This window comes from Amblyomma mixtum, chromosome 1 (genome assembly GCF_055824585.1).
Source record: "Amblyomma mixtum isolate Tamu chromosome 1, ASM5582458v1, whole genome shotgun sequence".
Classification (NCBI taxonomy): domain Eukaryota; kingdom Metazoa; phylum Arthropoda; class Arachnida; order Ixodida; family Ixodidae; genus Amblyomma; species Amblyomma mixtum.
Window position 1 is genome coordinate 29,151,528 of NC_143012.1, and position 15,810 is coordinate 29,167,337.

Below are 15,810 nucleotides of genomic sequence, written 5' to 3' on the forward strand. Positions count from 1 at the left end.
GTACCTCTTCCTCTAGAAAGCCTCATGAATTCCTGAAAAGGAACTGCACCGTAGAAGGCTCCACCAGAACTCGACCGTACTGTGACTACATTCCTCATTTCCTGGCTGTTCACTCCCTTGTAGATAACGACGAAGTTCCTGCAATGTCTGTTTTTGTTATTGCGAAAACCCCTGAGAGAGTGATAGGAAAAAACTACAAAGCAAAAAAACTTTTATCCCATGACCTTCTGGTTGAAGTTTCGCAGGAAGATGACTCTGACATCCTCTCAAGCAAAAACAGTTCGCTCGCCTTCTGCTGACAGCCACCCCCAAAAGGAATCTAAACACTGTACAAGGTGTCGTATCAGAATGTAATCTGACCCGCGAAACAGAGTCTGATCTCCTGAAATGCTTCCGAGATCAAGGTGTCATTGCCCTTTGCCGCATCACTATGAGGCGAAACGAGGAAGAGGTGGTGGCATACCATATCGTCCTAACATTTGAACGGTCCCGTCTACCAGATACTGTGAAATCAGAATCATCCACCTTAAAGTCCGTCCCTATATCCCAAACCCGAGAACATGTTTCAGCTGCCAAGTGTACGGACACGGATCGAAAACATGCCGCGGTAGACTCACCTGTGCGAAGTGCGGTGCCTATGAGCACCTAACTGATAACTGCAGTGCCGGTCTAGCAGAATGTCCCATATGTCACGGGACACACGCCGCGCATTCACGAATACGTAAGGCGTTCCAAAAAGACAAAGTAATCCAGATCAAGGGCACAGAAAACGACATTCTCTGAAGCCCGGACGAAGCTCTCGCTTCTCTCTGGCAGATCCTACGCTGATGCAGCGTGCCGGGGCGGGCGGCGTCTGGGCACACAGTACATCATCGCTGATGCGCGCCGATCTCGGGCGCCCCGCCAAGCCGCCTTCGGCTGCTCCAACATTCCCTGTCCCAGAGGTCAACTTTCACAGACCTCTGGGAAAATACAGGTACGCGAGAGGGACTCTCTCCCTCTTGACAAATCCACATCTGCTTCCGCGTCTCCAGTGGAGGCAATACCAGGCTTCTCAGGGTCGGAGACGCTGAAGGAGTCCCCTAAATAGAGGCGGGTTTTGCAAGACCGTCTTAAACCGAAGACATCTGCCAGTTTAGAAGCATGATAAATGCGGCTATATGTGAATAACTCCGACTAATTTTTGCGTCCTCGCTTACAACTATGGCTGTCGAAATCATTATCCGCTGGAACTTCCGAGGGCTACAAAGAATCTGGATCGTATATGAAATATTCGCGCAGTATCAACCAGACATAGTCTGCGTACGGTAAACTCAACGAAACTTTCTGGAGAAATATGTAGTGTACCGGAAGAACGGGCAAGGGAGTACCTCCTCATCAGGTGGCGTTGCTGTTGTTTTTCAGAATTCAATTGCCTCTCTTATTTAGAGGCAGCGGCAATACGAGCACTAACATGTAGTAGAGTAATAACCGTATGTTGCCTATACATACCACCACATCATCAACTTTCCATTGACTAACTTTAAAAACTCATTTACCAGCTTCCGGAGCCGTTCCTGTTGGTCGGCGATATTCACGCACACCACCCATTGTGGGGAGGTATTAGAACCGATTCTCGAGTTGCGCTAGTCGAAAAATTCATATTGTTATCTGGGTCATGCATATTCTATAGAAGAGAACCAACATGCTTTGATGCAGCACACAGCTAACGCGCTGCGATAGACCTTGCTGTTGGCAGCTACTGTGAGGGCTGTTGTAGATAATCTCTATAGAAGTGACCTCTTTCCCATATCTCTAAAATGCACATAAAATATAAACCCGAAGGTAAATAATCCTAGTAAGTTTAAAGAACGGATTGCTGATCGAAAGATGCTCCATTGTCATCTTCATCAATTTCATAACTAGGTATAGATGAATTTCAACTCTTGGTCGCACTGCGTATTATAGGCGCTGCACAGAAAAACATCTCAAAGACACCAGTTGAAATACAAAGCAAACGTAGAGCAGGGCAGGATGCACACTGCAGAAGAGCTCGTGAGAACGAAAATAATTCGTGGTAAAAGTTTCGCTATAATTCTACGGTTGGCAACTTGAACTTTAAGCGAGCTAAAGCAAATGCAAGCGTACTCGATGTATCCAAGCGGGAAAGTTAGCAGTCGTTTCTCTCCTGTGTAAATTCTTACGCAGATACGCATAAAGTGTACTGTACACTAAAAGCACTTCGAGGGCATAGTGCCCGTACATTACCTCTTGTTATCACTGCTGGCGGTACATTTCGGCACCAAGCAGAGGCACTAGGCAAACACTTCTAGCTCAGTGCATTATGCAAAAAAAATCAGGGGGGCACTTTGGCTCACTAAAGTGCTGCAAGGCGAAAGCGTTTCCTGGCCACTGTTTGTTTTTATTTACTTTTTTTATTTTTCATATCTTGTTTTTTATTTATTTTTTGCTCCTATTCTTAATTTTATTGTTTTTATTTTTATTTTCACATCTTATTTTTAGTTTTTATTTTCTTTTTCTTGACTTCACTCCTTTTATTTTATTTATAAAGCCCATGCATTCACTAGATGCGCCTTTATTAATGCTGGAACCTTGAGCCTATTAAGCAGTGACGCCGAAAGGCGGACGAATCTGCCGACGCGTCTGTCGACACTCCTGCCGACGCGTCTGCTAACAACAGTATGGGGCATTAAAGGCTTTCGCCTTAATAGCCGAGCGTTCGTTATATCTGTCGCAGTTATACGTGTAAATCAAACGTGTGTTGAATCGGTAAAAATGAAAGTGCTCGTAGGTTGGACAAGTCCAGATCTTGCAGAGATCGTCCTTCGATTAATATTTTCGCTTCCTACACTGAAAAGCAGATTTTAAGGATTGCTAATTAACAAAAAGAAAGCAAAGTCAGCATTTAAGAGGATTTTTGGGAAGGGGTACGCAAGGAAAAATAAAGTTTATGGAGTTTCGCGAAAATCAGTGTCGAAGAAGTCAATCTCACGCACGATACTTCATAAACGGCAAGAAATACGTGTACCACGGTAATAAAAGCCAGGTCGCACCGGTCATGTGAAAGTCAGCATAATGAAGCGGTGATTTCTTTTCTCAAAATTAATTTCCGATGCATTAAAAAAAAAAGGTTTATGAAATTGGTGTATTCGTTGATATGGTTAGGCCGTCCGTTAATCTGGTCACGGGATAATGGTTAGGTAGTGAAGTTGCTGATTAAGTATAGTCAGATGGCTTTCAATGTTACAGAAAGCATAGAAACTTGTATGGCAGAGGTGCTTTCAAGATGTGTTGTGGGTTACATGAAATAATGCTTTCTTGTCACTCTTGTGAAGCTGCACTCTTTTTTTTTTCCTGTAGCCCCACTATAATGCCTTTGGCGCTATGGGTTTCTGGAAAAAAAAACCCTAGATGCCCTACAGGTGCGTCAACGTAGACGTGCTGGACCCAAACTGCTGAAGCGAGCATAACGCATTAAAAGGACTTACCGAGCGCTAAAACTTGTATTGGGAAATTGAAAGCAAGTTCCGGCATTGGCGTCATGGCATTCGTTGGTCGCTCCGTTCGCACAGAGAACAACCTTGGATGTCTAAATCACGACGAAAAGGAATATAAATAGGCACCCTACGTCACGTAGAAAGCACAAACAACGTATACTAGTGCACGGAGTCAGAAACTAGCCAGCTGATGTCCACGGACGTAATGCAAAATATGCTACGTTTTATGCGCAACAGGAGCTCTGTTATTGGTAAGCGCAACATGCGTTGATGAGGAATTCTATGAATGTCATTTTCTATTAATTTCCTGAACATGGTCGTCTTAGTAAATTACAAACGCTACTGAAGTTTCTTTCTCAGTCTCCAGCCAGCAGTAGGAAGTTCTTTTCTCATTTTTCAATTTCTGTTGTTTGCAGTCTATTAACCAATGAGTTTTATTTCATCATCAGGTCAGTGTGGTGCTAGGTTCGGAGACATTCTCGCAGAAAAAGACGTTGCCTGCTACAAAGAGTAACTGAAAGTACAAAGAGTCACTACGAGCTATGCGTGCTTAACAAAGCACCCTCCGTTACAGCTGTACTGTCTGAATCGGGAAATACTGGAACTTGAATACTTACAGTTGACGTATTACTGCCCCACAGCCTTGGGCAGCGGGAAATGCACTGGTATACAACCAAGACAACGACAATATGGCGCGCATACTTCTATTTACTTGTGCGCATGCCAAGGGGGAAACACTATTACACGAATACAGGCACTGTTGCTTCTTCCATTGCTGGGTTCATAGGGTCTTCCAGCAGCTGCTCGAGGGATTGCATACCAAAAAGAATGGACCGCCATGTTGCGCGCAAAGAGGGAAGCTATAAACATTTGAAAAAGTCCTAATTTGTAAGGAAAAAACTTTATTCCGTTATTCCAAGCCCCAAACCTAACTCTGACACTAAAATGAAAGTATGGATTACAGCAAGTCAAAGCATGTTTGATTTATTGCCCATTCAGTCCTTCGAACACTTTGCCTCAGAAACGTTCCCGTCAGAAAATCAATAAAAGAGAAGAAAAGCAGCTCGGAATTGCAACGGTAGCTGTGTGCACCGCTCTGGAAACTGCGGTTTCATCCTGCTGAAAAAAATCTATGATGCCATAACCTCATAGAGGCTTCCTCATAAAATATTACACAATTCGTATAATATTCTGTGACATCTTTTTGATGATTGCACAACTTTACAGAAATGTATGACATTTGTATGATAATTTTCTATGATTTGTATGATAATTCTATGATATTTGTGTGACGAACTCTATGAGTTTATTGCATCGTACAACTTTTTTCAGCAGGGCAAATCATCAGTGGCCAACGCTTCCATAATTGGCGAAATGCTGGACACCAATCAAAGTTTGTGCTTATATGTGGTGACAGGCCAACCATTGGCCATTCTAAGGAAGGCCAAGCATGGGCAACAATTGGAAATGCCTTGACCATCATAAGGCCTTCACTCTAACACCACGTTAAATCCAAGCAGTTTCTTTGATTGTAGGCCAATCATTTTGGTCAATTAGTATTTTAGCTTTTTCCTAGAACCATTTTTTTCACTAACTGCAGCTGCTTCTAGCTCCCTGGACCCTTCTGTGAGATTTATTAACTGTACACATTAATTTTGGGGCCACCACTTGCCAAACACCTCAAATATATACAATCCCTTCTAGAAGATCTCGGTCTCAAAGAACACCAATATCACCACATGGCCAGATGGTGTGAAATGCAGCAGTAAGCAGCTGACAGCATTGCTGCAAAAAGACTTCTGTAAAGAAAGGTGCAAAGTACTATTTGAGCCAAGCACCTAAAGAATTACACACATTTGTAAATTTGCCAAAGGCTACACGCATGTCTTTTTTTTTGCTTCGCATTTACAGCACATTTCAATTATGATGAGGCACCGTAAATTCAAGGACTGTTAGATCACTTAGTTAAATCACTTAATTTCACAAAAGCCACGATGACGGTAACGCTACCAAGGTATTCAAAAATCTTACCCGAGTATAAACACTGCTAATGAATTATCTCGGAAATGTCGTTCAAATGCAATATAAATATTATTTTACGGAAAATACCGCTTCTCTTGCTTGACAAACCGAAAAAGTAGCCGTAAACTCGCGTGTCAGCATACAAGCCGAGAGTATGTCAGAAGTGCTGGAAAAATTTTTTTTACTTATTTTACAGGCCTAAGATACAGGACTTAGGCAGAAGTGGACAATACAAATCAACAAATTCAGAAACAGCAAACAATTAGGTACAGGACGTTGAATGATAAATCAGAACAAAGACACAAGATACTGTTTACAACATGAATGCATTTTGATGGGGGGGAGGCACAAGGGCGCAGAGGAATCACGAAACCGTTGTACAGTTGACCGTATCGGCGGATAACAATTCCAATCGCAAATAGTGCGCAAGGAAAGGAATTTTTAAATGCGTTAGTCCTGCACGAAAAATGTAGGACTCTTTTGGTGTGATAGAGCGCGTAGAGGGGCGGCGCAGGCTGCCGAGATTTCGGCTTCTACCCGACGCGCTGCCACAGCTAGCTCGTTCAAGTCGCCGCAGTGACTTCTTCCGCAGATAGAGAGCAAACGTGGGGTGGCTCCGTCGGACAATCCTTTCCACTCGCTCCGCATTCGAAGCTCCGGGATCGGCGTAGACGTATTGCTCCTGCATCGCCCTGACGTTCTGGACCAGTTCCAACTCCCTCCGCATCCGCAGCATACGCACACGAGCGGACCAGATCGCGGATGGTCCGGGCGCGTCAGCGCTGTCCGCGTGCCACGCAACGTGAACGTCACTGCTCTGAGCGACCTTGAGCCGGCGGCGTGCACTTTTCTGGGCCCGGACCGCGGACCGAATGAAAAAGGCCAGCGCCTTTTTCAGTCCGAGGGCTTGTCGGCGGACCGGGATTGTTCTTGCTCTTTTTTGCTTCTAGGTGCGCTCGTCTGGCTAGCTATCCTGAATGAAGTCGGCTTTGCTCCGTGCTGGCGCCTTTCTTTTTGGCGCGCTTTTCGCCGCATTTGCAGCTCGAGTGCAGCATTGTGTGTCCTCCTTTTCGTATTTCTCTCACTGCGTCGTACTGTGTATTTGAGCGTGTGCGTAAATACCCGCTTAGCTTTGCTGTTTCTGCTTATTTGAGTGAATATGGAGAGAAGGAGCTCTGTGAGCCAGTATCTGGTAAAACTGCTCTGGACTCAGCCGCAGCAAGCGTTTGTACTCTCCGGGCCGCATTCAAGTAGGTCCTCGTACAGCAGGTCCTGCATGGCCAAACACTGTTTTTCCAACCTTGACTTTGTCCAACATAACCGTTTTAGACGCGAAAGCTTCCTTCTCGCCCTCAGACGCTTTAATGGCGACAACCAGTGCGGCGAGACGACGTTTTCGTTCGGCGTTCATGTTTAAACTCTCGGCAGCTGAGTTTTCGAAGCCAAGCTAACAGCGCAAGCCCGCTGTGGGCGAAAGTATGCGCGGATTGTCCGCTGCGTTCGTGTGAATGCCCGACGTTCAGACCGACTCCCGGATGCACGTGTCACGATAACCGCGCTGACGCGCGCGGACCATCCGCGATTCGGTCCGCACGTCTGGACCCACCTTCATGGAGATGCGATCACGTGGTGGGTACACCAATAATGGCAAGGCTTTATGTTCGGTTCAGCTACGGTTTCGGGTGAAAATTCGGGTTCTGTTCCTGTTTCGGGTTCAGGTTCGGTTCCGGTTCGACACTACGCTTTAAACAGTCAAAGTGCCTCTGAATTATTTGCTCCCCTTTTCGCCAAAGGTAGCTTCATATTCGCTACTGAGAGCATTTTCTACTGCTAATTGGAACGAAAAATTTAGCGGCAACAACGCGGCACATAAGAGAGCGCGAAGACTGAAAGAACATCTGGCGAGCACGGCGCCTTGGCTTTCATGCTCATTGATGGCAAAATCACCGAGGTCCTTATCTGTGGGGATGAATGAACACCGTCCTGACGTACTTCCATCCCTTGGGGACACAGCTGGAGCACCTTGGTTACTCTACTGTTGACTCCGTAAATGCATCTCTCAGTCAGACCGCTATCTCATATGCGGATCTGTCACGCAAATAATGTCAACTTCGGCTTCAGTGCCCATGGGGATTCTAGAGCACGTCAGAATTAAGCGCTCACCGTCAAAAACGTGACCGCTTTCCACAAACCAGCGCGAATTTCATCGCAAGCCAGGAACAGCAATACATTTTCAAAGCGACCAGTTGTATGCATGGACACATCCACAGACCACGTACGGACCTTTGCAAATACATCATCTTGCCCAGTGTAGCAATATATTTATGATGACGATGATCACGTCCACGTTCACACCCCTTTTCAACGGGCTGTCACGTTGTTGTGAGCCGCCAGACATCACAGTGCCCCCTTACGCTGAGTTTGCTCGCGAATAGAGGGCAGCGCGAGATGAGCGAAGAGGACAGCAGTTCCTAGAATTTTCCTTCCCTCGGTGTGTTGTCGCACTCGGCACATCACTCACGTGACCTTTTCTCCCGTGCTCCGGTCCGTCGTGTGGACACTGACGTTCTAGAAGACCGTGGTTACCGCTCCAAACAATACACATCTCGGAGATACGGTCACGTGGTGGGTACACCAATAATGGAAAGGCTTCATCGCTCTTAGGCGTTTTTCAATGACAAATTAAAATTATATATTTTTGTTTCCTCCGATATGGCACTGCTCCACTCTTACATCATGGTACTTTTTTTTCGAATATAATCTCATGACACGTGTTACAGTCAGTAATTAATATACTGTCTCTTTCATGAGCACAGACCTCGATGTTTCATAAATGCTGCACTTACCTCCCAGTATCCAGCGACCTAGTACCAAGCACCCATTGCCAGTAACCCAGCGTTCATCCCAACACTGCTTCGTTATCAGATATGGCACCTGGTGACTGAGTTCCAGTTGCTCTGGGAATGGGTATTCTAGCCAATATCTACGAGCAGTGCCAGAAAGGAGACAAATGCAAAACAAACCTGTTCATTTTGGCGAAAATGGTGGAGCGAGAGCTGACACGCTGCATGAGACACATTCACTCAAGGCGCAACGCTGACACAGTGCAAGTGGTGAGAATTTTGTAGCCCTCCAATCTCCGAGATTAGACATGAAGGCATGCTGATGTCCTGCTCCATCCCAGTCTCCATGGGTCACACATGAAGTATTGCTGATGTCCTGCTCCATATGGTCGGTGGTCATGTCTTCATGCAGATGATGTTAAACTAGTCGCGAAACCTAAGCCGGGTTTTCTATCAGTGACACCACCACGTTGCATACCTTGAGAGCCATCCCTAAGCTCATACCCATGACATTTGTTAGGTAGTCCTCAGTAAGCATAAACAAACCTTCCCTGTCAGTTAGCTGTGCAGTGAATTCTTCGACGCATCCTGTGCAGCTTGGAATTTCCGCGATGTAGGGAATAGCCTCCGGAACCGTCCAGCCACGAGGGCTTTCAGACCAGCAACGCCAGATGATCCAGCAGGTTTTCCACTTTCTCTTCGTCAACCATGTTCCACTGAGGATCATAGTCAGCAGTCGTGTTGTCCGGGATCCAGGCAGCAGGCGGGGTAGGGGTCCTGAAGCCAGTGCACTCCTGCGTAGAGTAAATATGCCGACTCTAGATCGAGAGCTCCACATTCTTGGAACTGCTGTCGCAGCCTTTATGGAAACACATCTTACACTCTAATCCCGGTAACCCTTAATATAGGTGCACACTTTCACAAATTTGTGCACCGATAATTTTCAGAGTTACAGCGTACCGCATACGTTTTACCAGTTACACTGTGCCTTTGAATTTGGTGTCGGCCATGAACTGGATGCAGGTTACGCTGTAACCCTCAGCGTTGCTCTCATTTTTGAGAAATTTAAAGGTGAAGCGGTAACCCTCAATCTTACCGTCAGCTGTGAATATTTGCAAGTTACGTCGCAACCTTCATCCTATCTTGGTACTTCACAGGTTACATGTCAACTCTCATTTTCTTCTTTCAATTTATGCATTCATGCACACTGCCGTCCTTGCGTTTCTCCTCCGAAACGCGGCTCGGTTCGAACATAAGACCGCTGGCTCAGTAGCCGAGGTCCCATGGAGGTTCGAACCACTATGGCGGGTTAATGTTTCAACAAATAAGTCTTCGACCCGTCCAAGTTGAAGATAACTGTACGGCGCAGTAGTAAAATGCGCGCTTCAATGTTAAGCCGCTGTTGTGCACATGTAGAAAGGAACAAATGATATGAGGCACAATTTGTTTTATTGAACCACACAGCTTGAAAATAATATACATAGTGAGAACGGGCCAGACTTTGGCTCTGTAAAGATTACTAACAAACCTTCGCGGCAAGCTCCACAGCTTTACAATATCTTATTCAAAACAGTCAGGAACTTCCTCAGGTGCGCTGAAACAAGGCCCCTAGGAATAATTTCCCCCGGCAGCACTATTTTTTGCACCAGAAAATGATTTTGTGAAAAAGAAGAGGGATACTCCAAGTTCTTCACGTAATAGATGAGAAGACAAATAATTAATGCACGCTGCAGGCCACCTGAGGACACTCTGATGACTTCGTTTAGGCTGCCAGCAAAAACAAACGTTCCGTCCGTGCAAGCGTAGACGTGAGGCGCCGTCACTTGTACTTCACCTGCCGGCAGTGCCGCCTACAAAAAAAAAGGAAGAGGTACTTAAAACTGAAGAGAGTTACCGGCTCCCATACGAAGCAGTTTAATAGTGCTCTAAGAGTCATGGTTGCGACATACAGGCGAGAAGGATTTATCGTACACTCGTTTCACTGCTTCATCTCTGCTGTTATGCAGATTTTTAAAGGAGATTGGAAGCACAAGGTGCACATCAATTGCACAATTCTTCTTTAAATCTCATTCAGCAATGTAAACTGTAGCAAGGCTGTTGACGCACCCTCACGCCTTGAGGCAATGGAAATCACGGCGGCGACTTCGAACCAGCGAATAGACACGGGAAACACGCATTGTACGCCGGCCGGCATGATGAATGGAAAGCGCTGGACCAAGTAATGCATAGTAACGGCGCCTCGCGCCATGTGTTCGCCCGACATTACATTGCCTACGGGATCGGATATTCCTTCACCGACTGTTCCTCCAACACAAATTAGTGCTCCATAGTGCAGCCTATATCATAAAGACACCTGCAGAAGAAGGTTCTGCTACCGAAACATGAGGCTCAATTAAGTCGACATTGGGCTGGCAGCATTGCGCCATTCGTAACATACACGATACTCGCAGTCAAAGGCGGCGCAGTCACTATGCCAAGTGTGAAAACAGAACAACAGGAATCCTGCACATGCGTTCCCTGTCGAGCTGCTGAGCTCCCTTTCATCCGAAAGGATTACTCACGAAGTCGCACTTAGCGCACAATAATGCACGCAAGCAAAGCAAGAGATGCGCTACACACAGTTCTACTAAGGCGCTCAATTTCCCCCTTTGTTCGTGTGCAAACAAGCTTGCTACAACAACATAAATAACCACGAGGTAAAAATCCACGTAAAGGTACTCACCGATCTCGTTCATCTTCCCATGCGCTGCCGGGCAGTGTCCGCAGTACTCGCACTTCAGTTTCGATTCCGGCAAAACCATGCACTGCGGGCACTCGCAGTTATCTTCACTGCACCGCCCGCGCAAGACGCCAAACACGTCCGTGCTGCTGGCCGCCATCTTGACTTCTATCCCATGATTCCCATCGTCCACTCGTGAAACGAGATGACGCATCTTTGGCGAGCGCCTTCGCAGTTATTCTCCTCCTCTTTCTCCTCCTCTCTCTGAGAGCTGCGCACGCGGCCCGCGCCAACCGTGCTGCCGCAAGCGAAAGGCGGACAGAGTAGCGAAGCTCCCACGAAGAGGCTACGCACAGAAGTGAGAACGAACTCTTGCGCCGTCACGTGGACTCTTGAGTGCGCGCGTGCCTGCTCGGTATAGCCCCGCGCTTGACAGCTCCGATGCCCGCATGGTGTCGAAATTGATGTCATCCGTGCCGCTGGCATCTTTTCGCTACCTCGGGCCTTTCTTTAAGAAGCTGAGATCCAATCCTCTCCGCATTCTATGGACGTAACATGCAAGAAGTCCAATCCAACATTTCCAATCCTTGTTAAAGGGCCTAATTGGACGATATTTAACCTTAGAATAACACAACTACTTTATGCTTCCTTGCTAAAAATCATGCACCGAGCTTATGTCGCTGGAATTATCATTTAAAACGTGCCATAACACGACGCGCAGGATAGGCTTCTACTTCATTCCGCATATACGATGCACATGCTAACACGCTTTTTGCTTTGCAGCGGTGCGCACAAAAGAATACTCGTTCCGCGGGCTCCGCAATGCAAATGCAAGTGGTAAAAGATGGCGGCAGCGAGAAAACAGCCGACCCGGCTTCCCCGCCTTCCGTCTTGTCGGGAGGCGTCGCATGGCGGGAAAAGCACGCAGTGGCCTTGAAAAAGAAACAACTTTTTTTTTTTTTTTCGTTTCAACGGGATCGCCGCGCCGATTATAGGTTACCGTAATCTGAGAGGTGCGTTTTACCGGTTACAAAACCAAAAAAAAAAAACTGGTTTTGGGCATTTTTTTCTATGGGTTACAAGGCAGCTCCTTCAGCAGTAACTTATAAAACGCACCTCTTGAGTCGTTGTAACCTATGCATCGGTCAAGAATAATCAAAACATCAAGAACACTCGACCTGTAACGCTTATTTTAGACGCATGTATTGTGTGTAACTCCTATATAGGTAGCTTTATGGGTTACTGGGATTAGAGTGTAGTAGCCAAATTATAGTGGCAATGTATTCTAGACACAATGAACAAATATTACTATGCAGACCAAATACAGCGCGTACTCAATAGTGTTCTCCAAATTATAGTACCAGTATAATGTAAGCACTTTGAACAAATTTTACTGCGCACAAAATGCTGAGCGTACTCAGCAGCGTCCTGCCCCGCCGCGGTGGCTCAGTGGTTACGGCGCTCGGCTGCTGGCCCGAATGACGCGGGTTCGATCCCGGCCGCGGCGGCTGAATTTCGATGGAGGCGAAATTCTAGAGGCCTGTGTGCTGTGCGATGTCAGTGCACGCTAAAGAACCCCAGGTGGTCGCAATTTCCGGAGCCCTTCACTACGGCATCCCCCATAGCCTGAGTCGCTTTGGGACGTTGAACCCCATAAAACCAAATCATAAACCAATCAGCAGCGTCCTGCTCCGTTGATGTGATCACGTTATCTAACTATTTCCGTGATAGCAGGACTGCGACGCTTTTAAGTCCTCAAATAGGTAAAAAATATTCTCCTTAATAATACTTAACTGGGAACGCGGGCAGAAAATTTTTTACTGGGGAGGAGCGGAGAATTAATTTTTACGTAGGCATGGTGCCTGCGTGACTATTTTTGCCGCTGCCCGTCGCGTACCCTTGACGCCGTCACTGATTTTCAACGCTTGTTGAGCCTCGTTTTGAGCAAGCATCGCAGGAGTTAACTAACACGACTTCCCCTCAGCGCTTTGCCACCCTTCTTCCTGGAGCACAGCCAGTAATTTTTTCTAGGGCTATCTGTTGTTTTTTTTTTTTTTCAGTACATAATGACATGACCATCGACCCGCAAGCGCTAGATTGATTTGTGATTTTGTGACTTGTGATTTTTTTTTTCCTTTCAAGAACGCTTGCAACATCGAATGGCGATTCATTCCCGCCACCTGCATAGTGGCGATTACAAACCCCGCCAGCCCAGGAGAAATAAGCTGGGTGCCGCTTCCAAACCTGTCTTCCAGCTTAAAATAAATAGAATTTGCACATGGCATGCTTACACGGAGAAAAATTTGGGATTTACCTTTCTCAGCTCGAGCAGAATACGCCAACGCTTTTTCGAGGTGGTTACCCGGCTAAAAACAATCGCCGCGAGAGGCGTCAATCGTCGAAAGCACGTTGTGGGCATTTAAAGCACTGCATCCAATGCAAAACTGTCGAAAAAGTAGGCCCTCACAGCATACATGTATATTTAGCGAATGGAACATACGTGATCGTGCACGGTGGCCAAAGAGTTGCGAAGTCATCTGACCAATGGTCGTCCTATTTAGTTTCATTAGCATGGTATGCAAACCATTTCCTATCAAGGAAGCAGGCTGCTAGCCAAGTGTGATGGACATTGAGAGGATTCCGAGACGTGTCCAATGATAAATCACCGGCCACTGCAGTGTCCCCTGCGCTTCCTGCGGGAGAGGAATCAACGCTGGTTCACAGGGCTTTCGCTTGTACCCCACTAATTGATGAAATAGCATGCACTTCTTTCCATCTATTCTTCCGAAGCGTACAACTAGTCGAATATTCTTGAGAACATGGAAGGCCCAGCATCAGGTTTGAAGTGCTCTCGTTTCAATGATGTTTTCCGAGGGTCCTCAACAGTGTGAGACTTGTCCTGCAGCCGACGTTGACGAAATGGTCCGAGCAAAGAAAGTCGTTTTCGGAAAGTGTCTTATGTCGATCGAGATAGCTGTGCCGCACTGACCCATGCCCTCTAGAGATTGCTATCCTTTCGAAAGGGTATCACAGCTCGTCAGCGCCACACACGATGTGTTACACGGTGGAGGCACACTCTAATTAACTTTTGCAACAATTTTTACCCGAGCAAATACCCCCTGCGTCCTGTTTCGCCGGTCACAAAACTACATATTGCAATGCAGCAGATTGAAGTGGCCAGCTACCATATAGTACACCAGGTGACTGTGCTATCCGTGCTTCCGCTACTTGAAGGACGCATCGATGCAGCTGCAGCAGGGGCGCGCCGTAGGTGACACCGGGCTAACCGCGTGCTGTGAAAAAGTGTGACGTCATGGCTGCCAAGAGGCTGCTGTGTCAAGCCCCGCTAATGAACTTGCGCAGGTCCCGACTGTATGCAAAAGCGGCGTTGGGTGACTGAAGGCGCTGGACGCGTTCTCCAAGTGCGGCTTCGGACGGTACAGATCTCACCGTCGCCGAGGACAGGCACACGGTGAGCAGCTCACTCATTTCAGCCCGCGCGAGAATGCCGCACCCACAGCTATACGGTCTGTAGACGAAGCACGAGCACGTACAGTCGGACGAGTAAAAGCAGGACAGCGTAGAGTGAAATTTTAGTGCGAAACACCGACTAAAAAATTTGGCTGTGGCTTAGCTAAGGTTAAGCCTGGATATCTCAAAGCGAAAAGCTCTCGCTGCTTTTCAGCCAACTCCCAAGCTACCACTTCTGGATCGGTGTTGATGATGATGACGATGTCCTCAGGCTTAATGGCACATACCCATGGCGGGGGATTGGCCAGGGTGTTTCTGCGCCGTCCGACTGTTGCTTTTTCTTCTCCTTCTATGGCGAGTGTCTGCGCCTGATCTATGGGGAAGCGCGCCTTATATACCCCTCATTTCAAATGCGCACTGCGCACGGATGTGGCGAAAGGTCAAACGCTAAACAGAGCGTATTTCTCTTTGACCAAAAATGCCCTACATGAGGCACACACCCTACCCACGGTTTCACTCAACTTTGTACCAAAATCTATGTCCAACCATAATTGACCAAGCCAAACACGATGGCGACCTCCAAATTTGAACTGAGGCATTTCCAAAGTATGACCCGGGCCACACCCGAAATTTGACCTTAGCCTATTGGGACCAAAGAATACTTGGTATAGGCAAAAACTAGAGCTTTCGCACTAGTAGGTTTAACCAAGTTAAAACCCTGACATCTTTTCTTGGATGCGTTTAGTATGCGCTCCCCGTACTGTCACACTTGTGTTGTAACCATATGTTTATGAACTTTCACAAGGCAACCATTTTTGGTGTATTAATGATGGACCAATCATGCTCTTCAGTGTGATTTTTGCAATGGAATGACTAATTTTCACAAAACTACCTGGGGCAGAGAGACGACGACAGAACGAGCGTTTTCTCTCAAGTGCTACTTATAGTATACAAGCCACGAAGCTATCCAAACTTGCATTACTGGAAAGACGCGCCGACGCAGCTGCAGTAGGGGCTCGCCGTTGCTCGCACCGCGCTAACCATGTGCCCTGGAAAAGTGTGACATCAGGGCTGCTGTTTGAAGCCCCCGTAACGAATTTGCGCAGGACACGACTGTTTACGAGCGCGGCGTTGGATGCCTGGAGGTGCTGGACGTGTTCTCCACGTAGCTCCAAGTGCAGCTTCGGATGGCAGAGCTCACCGAAGACAAGCACACGGTGAGCACATCATTCATTTCAGGCCGCGCAAGAATGCAGCA